Source organism: Eptatretus burgeri, chromosome 11, assembly GCF_056783735.1.
Source record: "Eptatretus burgeri isolate ZD-2024b chromosome 11, Ebu_testis_v1, whole genome shotgun sequence".
Lineage (NCBI taxonomy): Eukaryota > Metazoa > Chordata > Myxini > Myxiniformes > Myxinidae > Eptatretus > Eptatretus burgeri.
In genome coordinates this window covers 16,841,613-16,860,968 of record NC_140971.1, presented here as the reverse complement: position 1 = coordinate 16,860,968, position 19,356 = coordinate 16,841,613, and the positions used below count along the sequence as shown (strand labels likewise).

At 44.3% G+C, this 19,356-nt stretch overlaps 1 protein-coding gene across 5 annotated transcripts in view; it reads right to left on the bottom strand.

Annotated features, from left to right (window-relative positions):
• The window catches only part of POMGNT2 (protein O-linked mannose N-acetylglucosaminyltransferase 2 (beta 1,4-)), a 56,360-nt gene extending 39,336 nt beyond the window's left edge, over nucleotides 1–17,024 (bottom strand). Inside the window, exon 1 of one of the 5 annotated variants that reach the window (XM_085845373.1) lies at nucleotides 16,811–17,024. The gene's annotated coding sequence lies outside the window, so the exon portion shown is untranslated. Of the gene's footprint in view, nucleotides 1–16,537 lie in introns of all 5 variants that reach the window. The other 4 variants (XM_085845370.1, XM_085845371.1, XM_085845369.1 and 1 more) reach the window with 4 other exon arrangements.
• Nucleotides 17,025–19,356: the final 2,332 nt, after the last annotated feature.

Genomic DNA, 19,356 nt, shown 5'->3' with positions numbered 1-19,356 from the left:
TTTTCATTTTTTTCTGCAACATTTCAAATGAGGACATTTAAACATTCAACATCATGAGACAGCAGTGAACTGCCATTGTTATCCCTTATAAAGGATGTTTTTCAATATTTGATGCAGAAAGGTTGTAACTGCCGTTACATCTTAGCAGCCTCAATGAACACCCAATTTAGCACCCTGGTTCAAGAACGACTGATAAAATGCTAACCAGGCATACTCGATGGAATCGAAAAATAAATTCACAGCCAGAACTCTCATATGTCGATTCCAAAGATTCATCCTCAAAGGTCACCAGCCTGTTGAGTCATCGTGGCCAAATAATTCACCGGGATTATGAACCGCGTCTTGCTCCTGGTCACATCTCCTTATTGTCAGGATCAGGACATTACAAGCAATGCAGTTGAAAAACAAAATCATGGCAGGATCTACGGCTGTTAATATTGGCATTCTCCACCAGCACAGCAATTCTAGGAGAAATCGCAAATGAGACCCACACCTGTTTTGGGTCGAAAAATACTTTGGTTACTTTTACGAGGCAGATTCTGCATTGATAAGCATCGTGCCATGAGTTGGATCACTTTTCCCATTAATATCCTCCAAAAGAAAGGCATCAAATTTGTTATGTGAGTGTCAACAACACCTCAAGATCAACAGAGGCTGGTAATTCACCAGTCTCAATCTATTGTTCAACGAGGAGTGGTCTTTCATCTGCATTAAAAATGTTAATCTTGTAAATAAGTGAATAAGAGAAATGTATGATGGCAGATCCTTGTGCAAGAGCACCATATTCATGACCAACATCACCATGTATATTCACATTTAGGTTTAGAATTAATTTAAGGCCTTAGAACAACACCATTCATATTCACATTTCGATTTAGAACATCTTACGATGAACTATGTAAACTAAGTGTCTGGTTTGGGGAAGATGTGTCATCTTTGTTCTCCTCTGTGGATTGGGGTGTACAGACAATCTGAAGAAGAACATGTCATGTTTCAGTCAGAGATTGGTTGTGAGCTTGGTGGATTGGAAAATCTTGGGTCGATTGGGGCTTGGTCTGGGGCTTGGCAGGGCGGGGCGGGGTGGAGATTGCTGGAGAGCCCCGGGGTGGAGATTGTCAGAAAGCCCTGGGGTGGAGATTGCTGGAAAGCCCCGGGGTGGAGATTGTCGGAAAGCCCAGGGTGGAGATTGTCAGAAAGCCCTGGGGTGGAGATTGCTGGAGAGCCCCGGGGTGGAGATTGTCAGAAAGCCCTGGGGTGGAGATTGCTGGAAAGCCCCGGGTGGAGATTGTCGGAAAGCCCCAGGGTGGAGATTGCTGGAGAGCCTCAGAGTGGAGATTGCTGAAAATCCCAGGGGTGGGGATTGTTGGAAAGCCCTGAGGCGGAGATTGCTGGAAAGCCCCGGTGGCGGACATCGATTGAAAGCCCCGGGCAGACATTGGTTGAAAGCCCTGGGGCAGACATTGGTTGAAAGCTCTGGGGCAGACATTGGTTGAAAGCCCTGGAGCGGACAATGGTTGAAAGCTCTGGAATGGACATTGGTGGAAAGCCCCAGGGCAGACGTTGGTAGAAAGGCCTATGGCAGTGATTGCTGGAAAGTCCCAGCGTGGAGATTGATGGAATGAGTTTGGGCAGAGATTGGTGGAAAGCTTCAGGGAAGAAATGGTAGAAAGGCTTGCTCCATGATTATCTGGAGGTGTTGGAGGCCGGGGTGGGGAGGGAGGAATGAAAAAAAAAATGACCGTTTTTACAGCCATTTTTCCCTGCTGTGCAGGGGTTTGGCTTTTTCTTGAGGCAATGTTTTATGGCCGGATGCCCTTCCTGACGCCAACCCTGGTCGCCTCTTACGACACACAGGGATATGGTACACCTATTCTAACCGGGGCATACACCGGGACCAGTACACTGGCACTCATTTCGCCGACCTCGGAAGGATGACAGGCTGAGTCAACCCCCTGGTGTTAATTCAGCAGCCAACGGGGCTTGAACTCAGGACACTGGGATCCCAAGCTGCCACCCTAAACACTAAGCCAACACCAGGCTCAGGGAGGAATGAGGGGACAGAAAAATAAATGGAAGTGAAGAGGGAGCAGGGCCAGACAAAGGTGGCCATAAGGTTCTGTTCGGTTACCCTGCATTCACTCTCCAACTAACATGTCTCCTAGAGCTGCTATGTTCCCCAGTAACCTGCAGCATATTCTGCCATTCTATATCAGGCCTGGAGGCACATCCCTGAACCACCGTCTCTATATTATGCGTGTACATGTTTGGTTCCGAGGGAAAAATGGTGCCATTTATTGGTTTAGTATTGTGTGACTTGTTTTAAATGTGTCGTTTTGCGTCATAATTTAATCAAGTATTTCTTGAGGAACGACATATGCCTCATGTTTGCTGCCATTTAGTGACAAGCAATCAAGATAATTCAAGTCCCTGGAGGGTTAAAATTCTGGTAACTTTGTTTCATAAATGGCACAGTGGCGACCCGTCCTGTGTCGGAGTGTATCCTGCGACGTTGTGGCGACCTGTCCAGGATTGTGCCCAATATCCCAGGAGATTGCTTCAGCAGCACCGACGCTCTGCACAGAGTATGGTCCCAATGGATGGATGGATGTTTTCTTACTGATGATACCACCAAGGTAGAAATAAAATCCAATTTTTGCATGACCAAGCATTTTGGTCTTCAGAGTATGGTGGATGTGTTTATTGCATTAACATGGATTTTGGATCAAATCTATTTATATTGGTTTGATAAGGTTGGCATGACCCTGTATTTTTATTTCCAAACTAAAGTGCGTGTGTTTAGATTTGTCACAATGATTCTTTTCCCCTTTTTACTTTTATATGTTAAAACGGGTTTCACAAAAGAGTGGTTACTTGTATGACCATGCATGTCAGCCTTAGAACCAAGGTACATGAGTACTGCTTTGACAAGCCTTCCAAAATTTGAGTAACCAGAGATTTGTCTATCCATGGACCAAAGATGGTTCATTCTGGTCCCTAAATCAGACATGATGGAGTGACGGTTAGAGCAGCCACTCTAAGTCTGGGTGGTTAGCGGTTCGATTCCAATCCTGGTTGTGTCATACCAAAGATTTTAAAAATGATACGTGCTGCTTCCTTGTTTGACGTTCAGCATTTAAAGAATAACGGACAAATCCCCTGGGTTAGCATCCATAGGGAGAAGGAAATTTCAACTTAATTGGCTCGCTCGTGTGAAGAGGAAAAGCAATGTCATAAAAGATGGCCTTACTGGTACCCAGAGTGGTCTGGTAAGTGAAGATTCCTTCTCCCAAGTTGTTACAACAATACTTGTTGTATTTGCCTGAAGTTATGTTCGGTAGATTTTCTGCGAGAATGTGGGAATAAGTGTGGTGAACAAGAGGAAGAGGTTGCTGACGACGGTGGTGTGAGCTATCTTCCAAGCAAATGGAAGAAGTCCTCGGGAAATGAAAAGGTGAATAGTTCAGAATGTTTGTGAAGTACAACATGCTGTCCTTTGATTCAGTCCGTCAGCGAAATGACGGGTAAAAATGCTTCGTCAAGTATAAAATAATGGGATGGGAATCAGACTCCTCTCATTATAGGAGTAAACAGAGGATAGTAAAGAAAATAACTCTGCAGGCCAAAAAGGAATATGAGAAGGATATGGCCAAGAATATTAGACATAACATGAAGGCATTCTTTAAGTACAAAAGAGGTAAAGAATAGGTTAAGCCAAGTGTGGACCCATTGAGGAATAACAGAGGGAGGTTGGTTAGTGATGAAAGTGAAATGGCAGGCTTACTTAACTTATTTTGTTTCAACATCTGACACAAAAACAGTCAGGGGCATTGCTAATAGCTGAGAGAATCTATCTAAGGGGCGAGGAAGGGCTTTTGGAAGAGTTCCATGTTGGAGTGGAGGAAGTTAAGGAGCAGCTCGAAAAGCGAAGCCAAGATAAAGCTCCAGGGCCCGATAATATGTATCCAAGAGTATTGCGGGAGGTGGCGGAGCAGATAAGCAGGGTGTTAGCCGACATCTTTAACAGCTCGTTGGAGTCAGGCAAGGCACCAGACGATTGGCGAGTAACAAATGTAACACCATTATTTATGAAATAATCCAGAGAAGAATTGCGGAACTATAGATCTGTTAGTTTAACTTCAGTTGTGGGGAAGGTGTTGGAGATGTTAATTAGGGATTGCATGGCAAACCATTTACATAAATATAAACTAATTAAACACAGTGAGCATGGATTTATAAAAGGGAGGTCATGCTTAACAAATTTATTGAAGTCCTATCAATCAGTTTCTGACTGGGTGAATGAGGGAAGTGCAGTGGATGTGGTGTATCTGTAATTTCAGAAGGCATTTTATAAAGTACCATATAGAAAGCTGTTAACCAAGGTTCGGGCTTGTGGAGTTGCTCGTAGAGTAGCTAACTGAATTAAAAATTGGTTTAGTGATAGGAAGCAAAGAGTGGCTGCGAATGGGCGGATGTTGGGGGAGGTTGTAAGTACTGGGTTACCGAAGCGATTCGTACTGGGACCATTATTATTCATTATTTACATCAATTATTTGGATAGTGGGATGAAAAGTCGGCTTTCCAAATTTGCAGACAATACAATGCTTGGAGGTAAGGTCGATAGCAGACGGATGTGATCGTATTCAGCAAAGTGTAGATACTTTCATCAATTGGGCTAAAGATTGACAGATGCAGATTAACGTAAAGAAATGCAAGATGCTGTGAATGGGTAGGAATAATGAAAATTGGGACTATATAATGCAACGTACAGTCTTGGATCATGTGACACAAGAAAAGGATCGTGGGGGGGGGGGGGTGGTAATAAATGCGTGGGGCAAGGACAGCAGAATGCCAGGCAACTATCGGTAAATCTAATTGGGTTTTCGGTTGTATTCATTGGGGGACAAATTAGAAATCAAAAGAGATAATGTTAACACTGTACATGAATCGAGTGAGGCCTCATCTGGAATATTGTGTGCAGTTTTGGTGACCACAACTGAGGAAGGAGATAGCTGCCATAAAGGGTTCAGTGCAGAGAGACGAGATCGATTCTGGGCCAAGCTAAACTAAGCTTCGAGGAGTAGCTGAAGGAGACAGGACTTTTTACATTAGAAAGGAAGCCACGGCACGATGATCTGATAGAGATGTTTATGATAATGAAGAGTATTGACAAAATAAGTCTAGAAGGGTTTTCTTTTTTTTAACAGAATGGACGATGACAGGACAATGGGCCACAGTTTAAGAGTAAAGAGGAGAGTTTGGATGGTAGTAAGGCAGGGATTTTAAACTTATGGTAAATGCATCGAATGGTCTCCCTGGAAAGGTAGAAGCAGAAAAAACAGCAGATAGGTTCAAATTAAAATTACATGGGTACCTGGAAGCATTGGCGATAGAGGAGTACATCAACATCTTAAGTTTTTGTGACACACACACACACAGACACACAGACACACACCATCGTGGTTGTGGCTTTTATGAGGTAAAAGAGTCAATCTATAGTATACCAATAGTTATTTCACAGTATCTGTATAGTTAAGTGCGATGTAATACATGTGGATAAATATGTGTTGCGAATGCATGAAATAGATTGTTGGGTGTGTTCATTTTCCATCGATATAACTTCTTGTATTTATCTCTCCCCATCTCTCTCACGTCTACAGTGGAGAAGGCTTTCACATATTTCCTATCTCTTGTTTCCTCAATCTCCCAAACCAGTTTCAACCAGGGTGAGTCACCCATTGCCACCTCTAACGCCAACGAGACACCTCCGACTGGAAGCACGGCAGGCCAGTAAGTCCCTTAAAACCGGTTGAAACTGGATAAAAGTCACCAAGCCATGACAGGGACAAAATACAGATTGAAAAGTCTACACGACCCATTGCAGCTGGACCAATCCACGTTAGGGGTCGGCTGGAGCCACCGCCCAGGGACAATCGTGGAAGGGGACCGCCGATAGGGACTTTGAAGCATCATCCAATGAGGTCGAGGAGCCGCGAAGGGGGAGGGGGGGCAGGCGACTATAAAACGTCGGGCACATGAACGTTATAGAGACTTGACACTTGAGATTTTAAACTTTAGCAGGTGTCTCTTAGCTAGTGCCTTGACTTTTGCTTGCCTTTCGAGTCTCGGAACTTTTCGTCCATATTTTAGGACACATGCTGCACTTTGACATCCTGCACTTCGAACGTGCTGCACTCAGAGTCAAACTGAACGGGACCGGCACTGTGCACCAGAGGGGGATAGTGGGGCAGATAACAGCAATTTTTGAGAGGAATCGTGCAAATGATGATACAAGCATCAAATTTGACGCATTTGTTCTCCAGGGGATTCTAATCAAATCTGCCTGATTGACCATTTGAAAATCCAACTTTTGAAAAATTTGAAAAAAAAAAAAAAAACTTCAAAAAATTCAAGATCACGAATCAATGTTGGATGCTGGTTGAGATTGGTGAATGTTTCAGAAACATCATCAAAGACGTTCCAAGTCTGCCATGCAGTTTTCTTCCCTTTACCACGGAAGGCAGACACGACGTCACATCCAGTGAACGCATGGAAGTATGGGATCCCTGTAGCTTTCTCAGGCCCTATTGCAGAAACTACCTCATGGACTGGAATCCATCGTGCCTTGGCTCCTTGGCCAAAGGCAATCCACATGTTCTCAAGACCTAGTTCCTGTAAGGATGGCAGTACAGATATTGCTGTGACTAGTACGTCCGTGTCATTAGCCTTAATGATAATGGACTTGCTACCATCCGTCGTTGCATCCCTGGAGTGTACAAATATTCGAGTGTCAGCTTCTTCATGACAACATGGAGACACAGCATCCAGTGGCTTCCTTGTGTTGCCCATGGCATCTTCTCCTTTTGTGACAATGACTGTGCTTGTCGTCTGTGCTTCACACATCTTTTCCACAAGGAAGTGAAACAGCTCAGTCTTGTTGCTGTCATCTCGAAGAAAGCTTCTCCAGTTACTTGGGGTCTTACTGGTTCCTGTCGCTCTTCTTCTGATTCCTTGCCCCCTTTTCGACCTTGCCTCGGACTTCAGACTTGACTTCTTGTACACATCAAACACTACATCCACCCTCTCGTACCTGGCACCATCGGATTCCACCTTTGGGATGATGTCTTCTTTAGCATAGTCATCAAATATCTTTGAAGTGCATGGAGGTAGGGCATTGATAAGTGCTGAGCCATCAATGATGACTGCATCTCCCCTTCGTTCTCAGTCTGGGATGTTCACTTGCGCTTCAAGAATTTCAGCCAGCTGTGACTTCAGATTTTTTTTTTTTTTTTTTCAATTTTTTCAAAATTTGGATTTTCAAATGGCCAATCAGGCAGATTTGATCAGAAAGCCCTGCAGAACAGAAATGCCAAATTTGATGCTTGTATCATAATTTGCATGATTTTTCTACGACCTACTACACTATGTGACACTGGGTTGAACATTGCGCTCCAAAATGCCTTGTTAATCTCCTGATTTCATGATGCCATGCACACATTCAAGGCACCCAGTGCCAGAGGCAGCACAGCAACCCCAAAACATCACTGAACCTTCTCCATGTTTGCCTGTAGGTAAGGTGTTTTTTTCTTTGAAGGCTTCATTTTGTTTTCTGTTAACATCGAGATGATGTGCTTTCCTAAAAATCTCTAATTTGGTCTCATCTGTCCACAGGATATTCTCCCAGAAGGATTGTTCAGGTGTGTTTTGGCAAACTCCAAACTCCAGTTGGGCTTTCTTTTGTCTCTCTCTCAGCAGTGGGGTCGTCCTGGGTCTCCTACCATAGAACCCCCTTTTATTGAGTTGGTGACGGATGGTGCGAGTTGAAACTGTCGTACCTTGTGTCTGAAGGTCAGCTTGAATCTGTTTGGCAGTTGATCAAGGTGCTTTCTCCACCATTTGCACAATCCTTCACTGCAATCTTCGATCAAGTTTTCCCTTGTGGCCACGTCCAGGGAGGTTGGCTCCAGTGCCATGGGTCTGAAACTTCCTGATAACATTGCATATGGTGGACACAGGAACATGAAGGTCTCTGAAGATGGCCAATCTCGTGTCTGACCTCCTCAGACGATTCTCTGGTTTCTTATCTTTTCTCCACGCTCATTGTGGTACACACAGTGACACAAAACAGCAGAATGACTCCTTCTCTCAATTCAAACTGGTCGAATGAGTGATTTTCATATTTTTGGCACCTGTAACTCACCACAGGTGAGTTCAGTTTCAAAGTAAAGAAGAATCACCTGCCTGAAATCTAATTATTTATAACAACTTTGAAAAGGTGCCAATAATATTGTCCAGGTCATTTTAGGTTTTCTGTGTGAAACAAGTTAAGATTTCGTAATTTTTCAGCTTTTTTTGTTTTGTTCCACTGCAAAGCAAAGAAATACATATGTGGATACCAAAAGATCTTTTAATTTTAACAATTTTCTGGAATAAATGGTGCATTATTTGAAAAAAGTGCAAGGGTGCCAATATTTTTGCCCACGACTGTATGTGCATAACGTTAATGAATGTATAAAATGCACTCATCTCCTGACTTCATGCTTATTGCAGCAGTGGTATATGGCAGCGAAGTGATCGGATGATTGAGAAAGATTAGGCTCATAGATAACATCACAGCACGTGACTTGGTTCTGCTTGGCCAATCAATAAGAACGGTTATGTGACTGCTGGCATGATACCTGGTCGGACTGAAAACTGCGCTTGTGACGGTGACACGACTCTGGACGTGGGAGCTGGCAAGAGGTTTCCGGGATGATTGACAAATAGTGGTCGCTTAGTGACTCGGCATACTCATATGGAGTTATCCGGACTCAGTGACCATAAATATATCAATGTAACCATGTAAGCATAGCTCCATTGTTTATTCTATTCCAAAATAAATGCAAGTTGCATGATTGTTTATGAATGGGTCAATGTCGTAACCACTAACTGAACTAGAAGGGCACTTGGTAAAGCGCATACCTCCACCACATAATGCCTGATCCATGAGAACATATGGGGCCCAATACATTTTTGAAATATCATGCTATACAGTACTGTATCATTTTGGCCCCATCTCTCAATGGTGAAGAATCACTTTAAAAATAAAATAATTTTCGTATCCAGATACAGATTCAGATCTTCACCAAAATTGAACCAATTTGTCCTTACCCCACACCCAACCGGTCCACTATGTTTTGTCTGAATCTGTCCACAACATTTAGAGATATCGCGTTATATATTAGTTTAGCCCCATCTCTCAATGGTGAAGAATCACTTAGAAAATTATAAGATCCGGATCTAGAATTGGATCTTCACCAAAATTGAGTCAATTCGTCCTTGTCATACACCCCAACAGGTCCATCAAGTTTCATCCAAATCCGTCCCCGACTTTTTGAGATATCGTGCTATATATTAGTTTCGCCCTATCTCTCAATGGTTAAGAATCACTTAAGAAATTCTAGTAGTAGGATACAGATCTGGATCCTCACCAAAATGTAATCAGTTTGTCCTTGTCGCACACCCAACCTGTCAACAAAATTTCATCTGGATCTGTCAACAACTTTTTGAGATATCCTGCACACAAACAATCAAACAAACAAGAAGAAGACGTCATGCAGAGCACGATTCTTGCAAAATCCATAATACAAATTTGACCTAAAAAATAATTGGTGGTTGAATTTAATGACCTAATATGCAACTCCTCTTCAAATTTGAAGAGAATCAGAGGAAAATTGTCAATTTTTAGAAATTCGGCCTATGTTGACCTTTTGGCCTATGTGGACCTCCAAAATAATTGGTGGTTGAATTCAGTGACCTGAAATATAAATCCTTTTCAAATTTCAAGTCAATCGGATGAAAATTGAGGATTTTAGGAATACCACCCGAGTTGTTAACCTTGGTCCTATGTTGATCTGTTGGTCCATGTTGATCTCAAAAATAATTGGCTGGTTTAATTCAGTGACATGAAATATAAATCCTCTTCAAATTTCGGATCTGGATCAATTCTTCCCTGTCACACACCCAATATCTTCTTCAATTTCTTCACACCCAATAAATCCTCTTCAGATTGAAAGTCAATCAGATGAAAATTGAGATTTTTTTTGAAATCTCACCGAAATTGTTGACCCTTGGCCTATGTTGACCTCAAAAATAATTGGCTAGTTGAATTCAGTGAACTGAAATATAAATCCTCTTTAAATTTCAAGTCAATCAGATGAAAATTGAGGATTTTAGAAAACACCTAAGTTGTTGACCTTTGTCCTATGTTGACCTTTTGACCTCAAAAACAATAGGCTTCTTCCTTATGACAAACTCTACCATGTGATGAAGTTTCGTGAAGATCAGTTTAAAATTGTGACTTGCAGGCGATAAACAGACACAGACAAACAGACAGACAAACACACAGAATAACAAAATCGACTGACCAATATACTTGAAAAATCTTCCATTTTGCAACTAACAAATAGACAGAAAGGGGTGAAAACATAACCTCCTTCACCTTAAGTGGCGGAGGTAACACACGCGCTCGTGCGCACGCACGCACGCACGCACGCACGCACGCACGCACGCACGCACGCACGCACGGATTTTCAGCTGGACACCGTTCTTCCTCGAGGTTTCAATCCTTTCAGCCCAGAACCTCTCCAAACAGTGGATCCACAACCTTGATCATGGACCCACTTCAGGAGATGACGTACAACAGAAGATCCACAGCCTCAGTTGCGTCCAGGTAGTCAATACACAAGAATCAAATAAATACATAAGAAACATACAAATATCGAAGAAACCATGCAGTGGATTTTCCACCAAAAGATAATGACAAATCAGTGGGAGAAGCCTCACGAAAAGAAATGTTAATCATCACACACAACTGTTCCTAACAATTCTATCTCACACACACACACACACACACACACACACACACACACACACACACACACACACACACACACACACACACACACACACACACACACACACACACACACACACAAAACACGCTGAAGTACCCGACGTTGCCAGGGGAAATTCAATGCAATATGTATTGAAATATTTCCTGAATGACAAATTTGGGAATGTTGGCCTTATGGTTTTGTTGGAATCATCAATATGTGATTGGAATTGTATCAAAATGCTAAACCTTCTAAGGATGCCAAACATGCTAACATGTTTGTCTTGCACGTTGATCCTCAACTTGATCGTGTGTGCTCTGTAGTCTCAGTTTCCCTGGAGGCTGCTTGTTTTGCACGTTGATCCTCAACCCGAGCGTGTGTCTGCTCTGTAGTCTCAGCTGACCTGGAGGCTGTTTGTCTTGCATTTTGATCCTCAAGCCGAGCCTGTGTCTGCTCTTGCATTTCAAGTGACTTGTGGAGTCCCATTCTGTTTGCATCTGATTTGTTTCTGCCCATCAGGGGTCTTTTTTGGTGGCATGTGGCAGTATTTATAATGCAAATAAGGTAGGTTAAGATATTTCTTAATGGAAGTGTTCCCTTGGGAGTTCCAGAAGTGCTCCGGTGGGATTCTTACCGTGCCGATATATATCTATTGTCATGAATAGATTCATGATGTGGTAGATTAAAGTGAACAAAGGGAATATACAGTTTCTGTTATCAGCTTTTTTTTTTTCTTTTTTTTTTTTTGTATACCTTGGTCGAGGCTCGTATGAGAGCTAACACACAACTCACAGCAAGGAGGCATGAGACAAGAGGGGCGGGAGTGGAAGGGACAAAACAGTGGGGAACAGACACATTAGGTGAACTGTGGAAGGGAGAGGGATGGGGATGGGACGGGGAACATGGCGAAGAGAAGATGGACATTTCAGGGACTTTCAGGAAGGAAAGCAGGAGAAATGAAGGAAGTGGGCTTGGGTGGATTATCGGGGGTAGAAAAGATCGAGGATTTGGATGGGGGAAGATAAGAGGTGGTGGTGAACAGCTGTTTTGAAAGCCTGGAGGGAAGAATGGGAAAGAATAGAGTGAGGAAGTTTATTCCAAAGGCGGGAAAAAGAGGAATGAAAGAGTGAAGATGAGCAGTGATTCGTGATTTTGGTAGTTTTACCAGAAGGGGGTTGTTGGCGGACCTTGAGCGCCCTGTGGAAATGTGGTGGGGACAAATCGCAGAGAGAGCAGGGGGGGCAAGGCTGGAGAGGAGTCGGTAGAAGACAGAAAGACCACCGACCAACCTGCGGTGATCGAGTGAGAGGCCCAAAGACTCAGCTTCATTGCGGGAGATGCCGATGATCTTAAATGCCCTGGTTTCGACAGCGTGAAGCCGAGAAAGGTGGGAGGCAGGAGCACCAGCCCAGAGGGGAGAGCAGTACTCCATCAGGCTACGGACAAAAGCTTTGTAAGTGGTCAGGAGCTCAAGAGGGCCGAGGAAGGACTTAGCACGACGGAGGATTCCCAGTCGGCGACTGGCTTTTGAGGCGAGGTTGGAAATGTGACTTTCCCAGGAAAGGTCATGGCAGATAGTGAGACCTAGAAGCTTGAAAGAAAAGACTTCTTCCAGAGGATTGTTGAGAAAGTGGATGGGGGGGTTTTGTAAACGGTCCTTTCGAAGAGACATAGTGAGAGTGTGAGATTTGTCAGGATTGAAAGACATGTTCCACGTGTTGGACCAGTTTGTGATTTTATCCAGATCTGCAGTGAGTGAAGAAGCTGCTGCTTGCCGGTCTGAGGGATGACAGATGGTACGGCAGAGGGTGGAGTCGTCGGCAAAGAGAAATAGAGGATTTTCCAGAGAGTCCGAGAGATCATTGATGAAAACCAGAAAAAGAACAGGGCCCAGAACGCTACCTTGAGGAACTCCAGCCTGCACAGGAAGAGGGGATGAAAGAACTCCATTTAGGGCCACACGTTGACTGCGACAGGAGAGGAAGTCTGCGAGCCATGAGTGGAGATGGCCTTGAATACCATGGGAAGAGAGTTTGGTGAGTAGGGCAGGGTGCCAGACTGTGTCAAAAGCACGTGATATGTCCAGGGATACGGCTCGGATTTCCTGTCTGGCATTGAGGACCTCCATCCATTGATGGGAGAGCAGAAGCAGCATATCCAGGGTAGAGTGACCTGGTCTGAAACCAAATTGATGATTGGAAATCAAGCCATTGGAGAAGAGGAAGGATTTCATATCTGAAGCGATGATGGATTCCATCACCTTGCTGATGATTGGGAGAAGGCTGATTGGTCTGTAGTTACAGGGATCTGTTTTTGCACCTTTTTATGCAGGGCAGTGATGTTAGCAGATTTCCAAGCAGATGGCAGATGACCTTGGGCAAATGAGAGGGTGAATAGAACAGAGAGTGGGTGAGCAAGAGCAGAAGAGCAGGCTTTGAGGACACGTGGGCTGATGCCGTCTGGACCGGTTGCAGAATCTGACTCGAGGTTTGAAAGCAAGCTCTCCACCTTGTCAGGAGAAAAGGATACAGAGTCCAGGGACAGTTGGGTGCGACTGGGTAAAGTGGGTATAGATAGTGATGTATTTATATTCAGTTATATTTAGCTTGCTTACATAATACAACCTCAACATAGATCTTCACAATAGTGTACATATTACTCAATCACGGCCTAAACATGGAAGGAAATAAACCTGTGTAAAGCAATCTTTTATTAACAGGTGCACGTATAAACACAATAACAATTAAACTTGTGTTGTCGACAACAAATCACGACAACCTCAACATACGATCTTCACAATACATATTATTCGATCGCTTCTGGGAAAAAAACGCAGGCAGTGTATAAGCACAAGACCCAATCAAGGCCTGAAGGACAATGATCTGATTTTAATTTTTCAAGTTTTTTTTTTTAATCCAAACATCGCCCTCGACCTTCATGTGCATGAAAGACGAGGTCATGCAAAGTTTTGTTGCACTGGTTCTTGGCAGGTGCTAAACAAGCAAACAAACTTTCTTCTTTATAATTAGACACGCACGCGCGCGCGCACGCACACACACAAACACACACACACACACCTTTTAGCCCATCTCGCCTGGGTTTGATTCTCAATAAAACTATAAACTGGTGCTTTATAGGCAAGGCATTGCATCACAAACTGCACAATCCCTAAGATGGATGTTAAGCTGGGTGTCCCGTCTACGAGCATAATTTCTTAAGCCGCCAAGCTCAGAGGTAAGTCCACTGCCTCTGTACGTTCCCGTCATTGCATCATATTATATTTTAAGAGAAATGAATTTCAAGTACGAACAGTCACAAAAATTAAATTTTAGCGAACAAAGATATTGCATTTTAAAAATAGGGGGTTGCGTCTTCTTCGAACACTGACATTTATTTTTTCATTGTGAGAACAATTAAAACACATTTTTAGTATCTGATCCATATTAACACAACACTCCACTTAGAAAATCGTACCCAAGAGCCGTTTTATTTAAGTGGACAGAACGAACGACTTCCCTGCCACCCTGTAAAGGTTATGGCTGTGAAATGCTATGCCGGATCCTCTTCTTGCTCGCTCTCAGATCAGATGTACAGTTATATTTAGCTTGCTCGTGATTAGAACAAAAAAAAATAAAACGTACAGTCGGTGAAGGTGGTTAAATAAACAATTGATGGAACTCGACAGTATTTTTAATGTCAAGATCCTTGGTTCTATTGGTAGCGACTACTTGTAGAGATTTTAATTGGCTTTAGAGATGGACAATTCAAATAATATTTAACCAATTTGCCCAATTCCAGCTCATTGATGTGCCATCTGGGAATTTATTATAATTGTTTCAAAAAACAAAATTCTTCTCGAGTTCTATTTTCAGGAATCAAATTTTCAAACTCGTGTATGAATAAAAATGTGACCAAAGCAGGGGATCAAAACACACAGGGTGAGTGAAAAGAGAAAAATTAATTAACTCCCACTTAATTCAAGGGCTGGGCAGGATGGCTCAGAGGTACCCACACTCGCTTCGATGTCGTCCAGCCTGGGTTTGAACGCCGACCCAGCTATAAACTGCCATCCTGGTGTCTCACGGGCAGGGTGATTCATCAATGCACGTTCCGTCTCTCGGATGGACGTTAAACTGGATGTCCCGTCTGCTGGCATTAGTTGATGGATGGTAAAGACCACATGGTATCCTTCATGAAGAGTTGGCGACCTATCACCGGTACCATAATTAAATTCCATATCCCTGCCTTAACGACTGCTGGGAAGGCAATGGCAAACCACCCAGTATATCCCTTGCTCAGGAAACTGCTTCTGCGGCACTGACGCTCTGTGAAGAGTATGGTACGAGAGAGAGAAAGAGAAAGAGAAAGAGAAAGAGAAAGAGAAAGAGAAAGAGAAAGAGAAAGAGAAAGAGAAAGAGAAAGAGAAAGAGAAAGAGAAAGAGAAAGAGAAAGAGAAAGACTTAATTCCTGATGCCACTTTGCTTCGGAGTGCGCATTGTGCATGGTAATAAGTATGATTATTCAGTGAGGATAATTTGATTATATCGTGATATTTAAAGTGTTTTATTTGCTTGTATGTAGACTGTAGCTGCTTGGCTGCATTGTTTTCTGGGGGCACAGCTGTGCTGCTGATGCAGTGCCCCCTGTTTCCAGTAAGCCGGTACTCATTTTGCTTACCTCGGAAGGACGACAGGCTGAGTCAACCCCTGGTGTATTCATTCAGCGGCTGACGGGGCTTGAACTCAGGAGCCTAGGATCCCAAGCCACCACCCTAACCACTGAGCCAACACCAGGCTAGTAATAAGTATGACGAGCGATACCCGTGCAAATGCACGGGATAGCAGTACAACATAGCTGGTAGCAGACGACAGACTGTACACGGGGAATGACAAAAATACGCATTGTGCAAAATGCAAGTGGTACTATGGAACGCCAAGACTTCCCAAACATTGTCGGCATGTCCGCTAAGCGCCACCGCAATTTCATAGGGATTGTGTGACGGCGAGCCGAGTTTGTAGTGTGCAAGCTTGGTATTATAATAGAGATTATTCAGTGATGATAATTTGATCATATCGTGACATTAAAAGTGTTTTATTTACTTGTACGCAGCCTGTAGCTGATTGGCTGCATTGTTTTCTAGGGGCACAGCTGTGCTGCTAATGCAGTGCCCCCTGTTTCCAGTAAGCCGGTACTCATTTTACTGACCTCGGAAGGATGACAGGCTGAGTCAACCTGCCTCGTGTTAATTCAACGGGTCAAACAAGGGCTTCAACTCAAGACCCTAAGATCATAAGCCAGCCACCCTCACCGTCAAGCCAACACCAGGCTTATTTAAAAGAGTAGACCCGTTGCATGAACTTGGGGCTGTAAAGACAAAACCTTGGGGTCATCTTCCTCGAGTACTCAGACCTACAAGTTGGCATCCTTCGAATGAATTTGTTTTTCTTTTCTCGCAACTCAAAGCCCAGGCGTGCAACCGGAATCGAACCATGAAACCAGACGTCGTCGATGGGCATCGCTGCTCTCAAACTCACTCACGCAATCTGCAATCACGTTGCCTTTCATTTACGGGCAATTAGCAACTCCCGAACCTGACACACGTCGACACATGCCACACCTTTCATCGCTCGCTCTCACCTTAAAAACAAACAAAAAAAGATTCCAACCTCAATGGCAACGAGAAGTCCGGCCACAGCACAGACTGTCAAACTACCTCGTCATGAACCGTTCAAACGGATTCCCTTTACCCCCAACACTGTACCAAACTCCGGAGAGCTGAAATCCCCCACGTTGTCGGGAAAACTCCCAAGTGCAGGACGATTTAAGGGGCGAAGAGACTCCTCACCCAGTCACCCGGCGTCCCTGGTTACCGGTCGGGACAAGCAGCGGGAGTTGTACGGACACGAGGACAGCCGGCTCCGCGGTGACGATCAGACTACCTGAGCAAGTAGTGCGAGGAAGAGGAAGACGGGGCGGATGAGACGTCGTTTAACGAACACCCAGCGGGCGAGACCCTGCCGCGGAGGCTGCGGTCGAAGCCCGGACCGGTCTCGCGCTTCCTTTCCGGAAAAAAAAAAAAAAACCAAAACATTAAAATAATTAAATAAATAAAAACCTTCCGGCCTTCCCGCCCCGCCCGCTCCACGTGCCCGAACAACCACACGCCCCTCGATCCCCTCTCCGTGGATGCTCAAAACCGGGGTATTGCCGACCCCGCCGGGGCAGCGCCCCCACAGTCCGTGTGAGGAATGACAAATTGTGCGTTTCGAGTCTCTCCCTGTTTTTCTCTTCTTCGTCCTCCTCGGCCCGGAAAGAAGGCTACGGATCGGAATGGGGTTGAACAGCTTCGTGCAGACGGCTTTACTAATTATTTCGCTTAAAATTGATCGACGCGGCGCACAAAACGTTCATGACTATTCATTCTGACTGGATAGGTCAAAAGGCACCGGATGAAGGGCACCGGGGGGGGGGTCCGCGAGGGACGCAAACACATGTACACTCAAACAAAACAAAAGGATCCCGATTGAAGATTTGTGTTTTTCTGCCCCGTTCCCCGTCCTCACTCAGGCAGACATTTGGAATCCGTGAAATCGCTTCAAATCACAACACAACTCGTCTAAATACAAGTCCCTGAGTCACCTCAGGTTCCCTCTTTTAGCGAGCTGCGTCACCATCTGCTGCTCGATGGAGCAACGGCACGAACTTTCAGATGTACATCAACATCGCACGTTCCACGATGTGGGGCTTGATTTCAAGGGGGGAAATCGTCGTCGTCGTCGTCGTCGTCGTCGTCGTCGTCGTCGTCGTCGTCGTCGTCGTCGTCGTCGTCGTCGTCGTCGTCGTCGTCGTCGTCGTCGTCGTCGTCGTCGTCCCATTTTTTCCACATGCCACCTCTTTTTGATACCCTCACCCCCAATACAACCGCTGCCGACTTCCATTTACTTTCCTTTGCGTACGTAATATGTGAATGACCTCATACACTGCTGAAGGGTCGGTTGATGGTTAATGTGGCACCCTTTTTTGGAAGAGCATTTCTTTTTAAAATTGGTGTCCAGGGAATGACTTTACAGGATATCAACAGAAGCCGTTAGGACCGACAGAGTTCATACAACAGCTGCTCACCTCGCGCAGTCTTGAGAAAAAGGGCATGGGAAAGGGTCTCCCTCCCTCCTCCCGCCCCTTTTTCATTTCATCTCACCACTCCTCACTCTGGACCCTCACCTCATCTCTCTCTCTCTACCTCTCTACCTCTCTACATCTCTACCTCTCTCTCTCTCTCTCTCTCTCTCTCTCTCTCTCTCTACCTCTCTACCTCTCTACCTCTCTACCTCTCTACCTCTCTACCTCTCTACCTCTCTACCTCTCTCTACCTCTCTACCTCTCTACATCTCTCTACATCTCTCTACATCTCTCTACATCTCTCTACACCTCTCTGCATCTCTCTACATCTCTCTACATCTCTCTACATGTCTCTACTTCTCTCTACCTCTCTCTACCTCTCTCTACCTCTCTCTACCTCTCTCTACCTCTCTCTACCTCTCTCTACCTCTCTCTACCTCTCTCTACCTCTCTCTACCTCTCTCTACCTCTCTCTACCTCTCTCTACCTCTCTCTACCTCTCTCTACCTCTCTCTACCTCTCTCTACCTCTCTCTACCTCTCTCTCTCTCGAGCTCCTCCCACCCCTTTCCCCTCCACCCTTATTTAAAGGGTATTTCGGGTCTTCGAGGTTTTAAAGGGTCTTTGGAGTCTTTAGTGTAAGAAAGTGTGAACCTGACAAAAAAGAGCCTGACAATAAATGTACCGAGGAACGGTGGTTTTATTGTGTAAAATAAACCAAGGTACCAATGTGAACCGAGGATCGGTACTTTCATTGTGCAAAATGAACCAAAGAAGCAACATGAACCGAGGATCGGTACTTTCAATGTGTAAAATGATCCGAGGGACCAACATGAACCTAGGATCAGAACTTTCATTGTGTAAAATGAACCAAGGTTCCAATATTAACTGAGGATCGGTACTTTCATTGTGTAAAATGAACGTAGTTCCAATATTAACCGAAGATCAGTGGTTTCATTGTGTAAAATGAACCCAGGTACCAATATTAACCGAGGATCAGTGGTTTAATTGTGTAAAATGAACTAAGGTTCCAATATTAACTGAGGATCGGTACTTTCATTGTGTAACATGAACCAAGGTTCCAATATGAAGTGAGGATCGGTACTTTCATTGTGTAAAATGATCCGAGGGACCAATATTAACCTCGAATCAGAACTTTCATTGTGTAAAATGAACCTAGGTACCAATATCAAACCGAGGATCAGAACTTTCATTGTGTAAAATGAACCTAGATACCAATATTAACTGAGGATCAGAACTTTAATTGTGTAGCATGAACCAAGGTTCCAATATGAAGTGAGGATCGGTACTTTCATTGTGTAAAATGATCCGAGGGACCAATATTAACCTAGGATCAGAACTTTCAT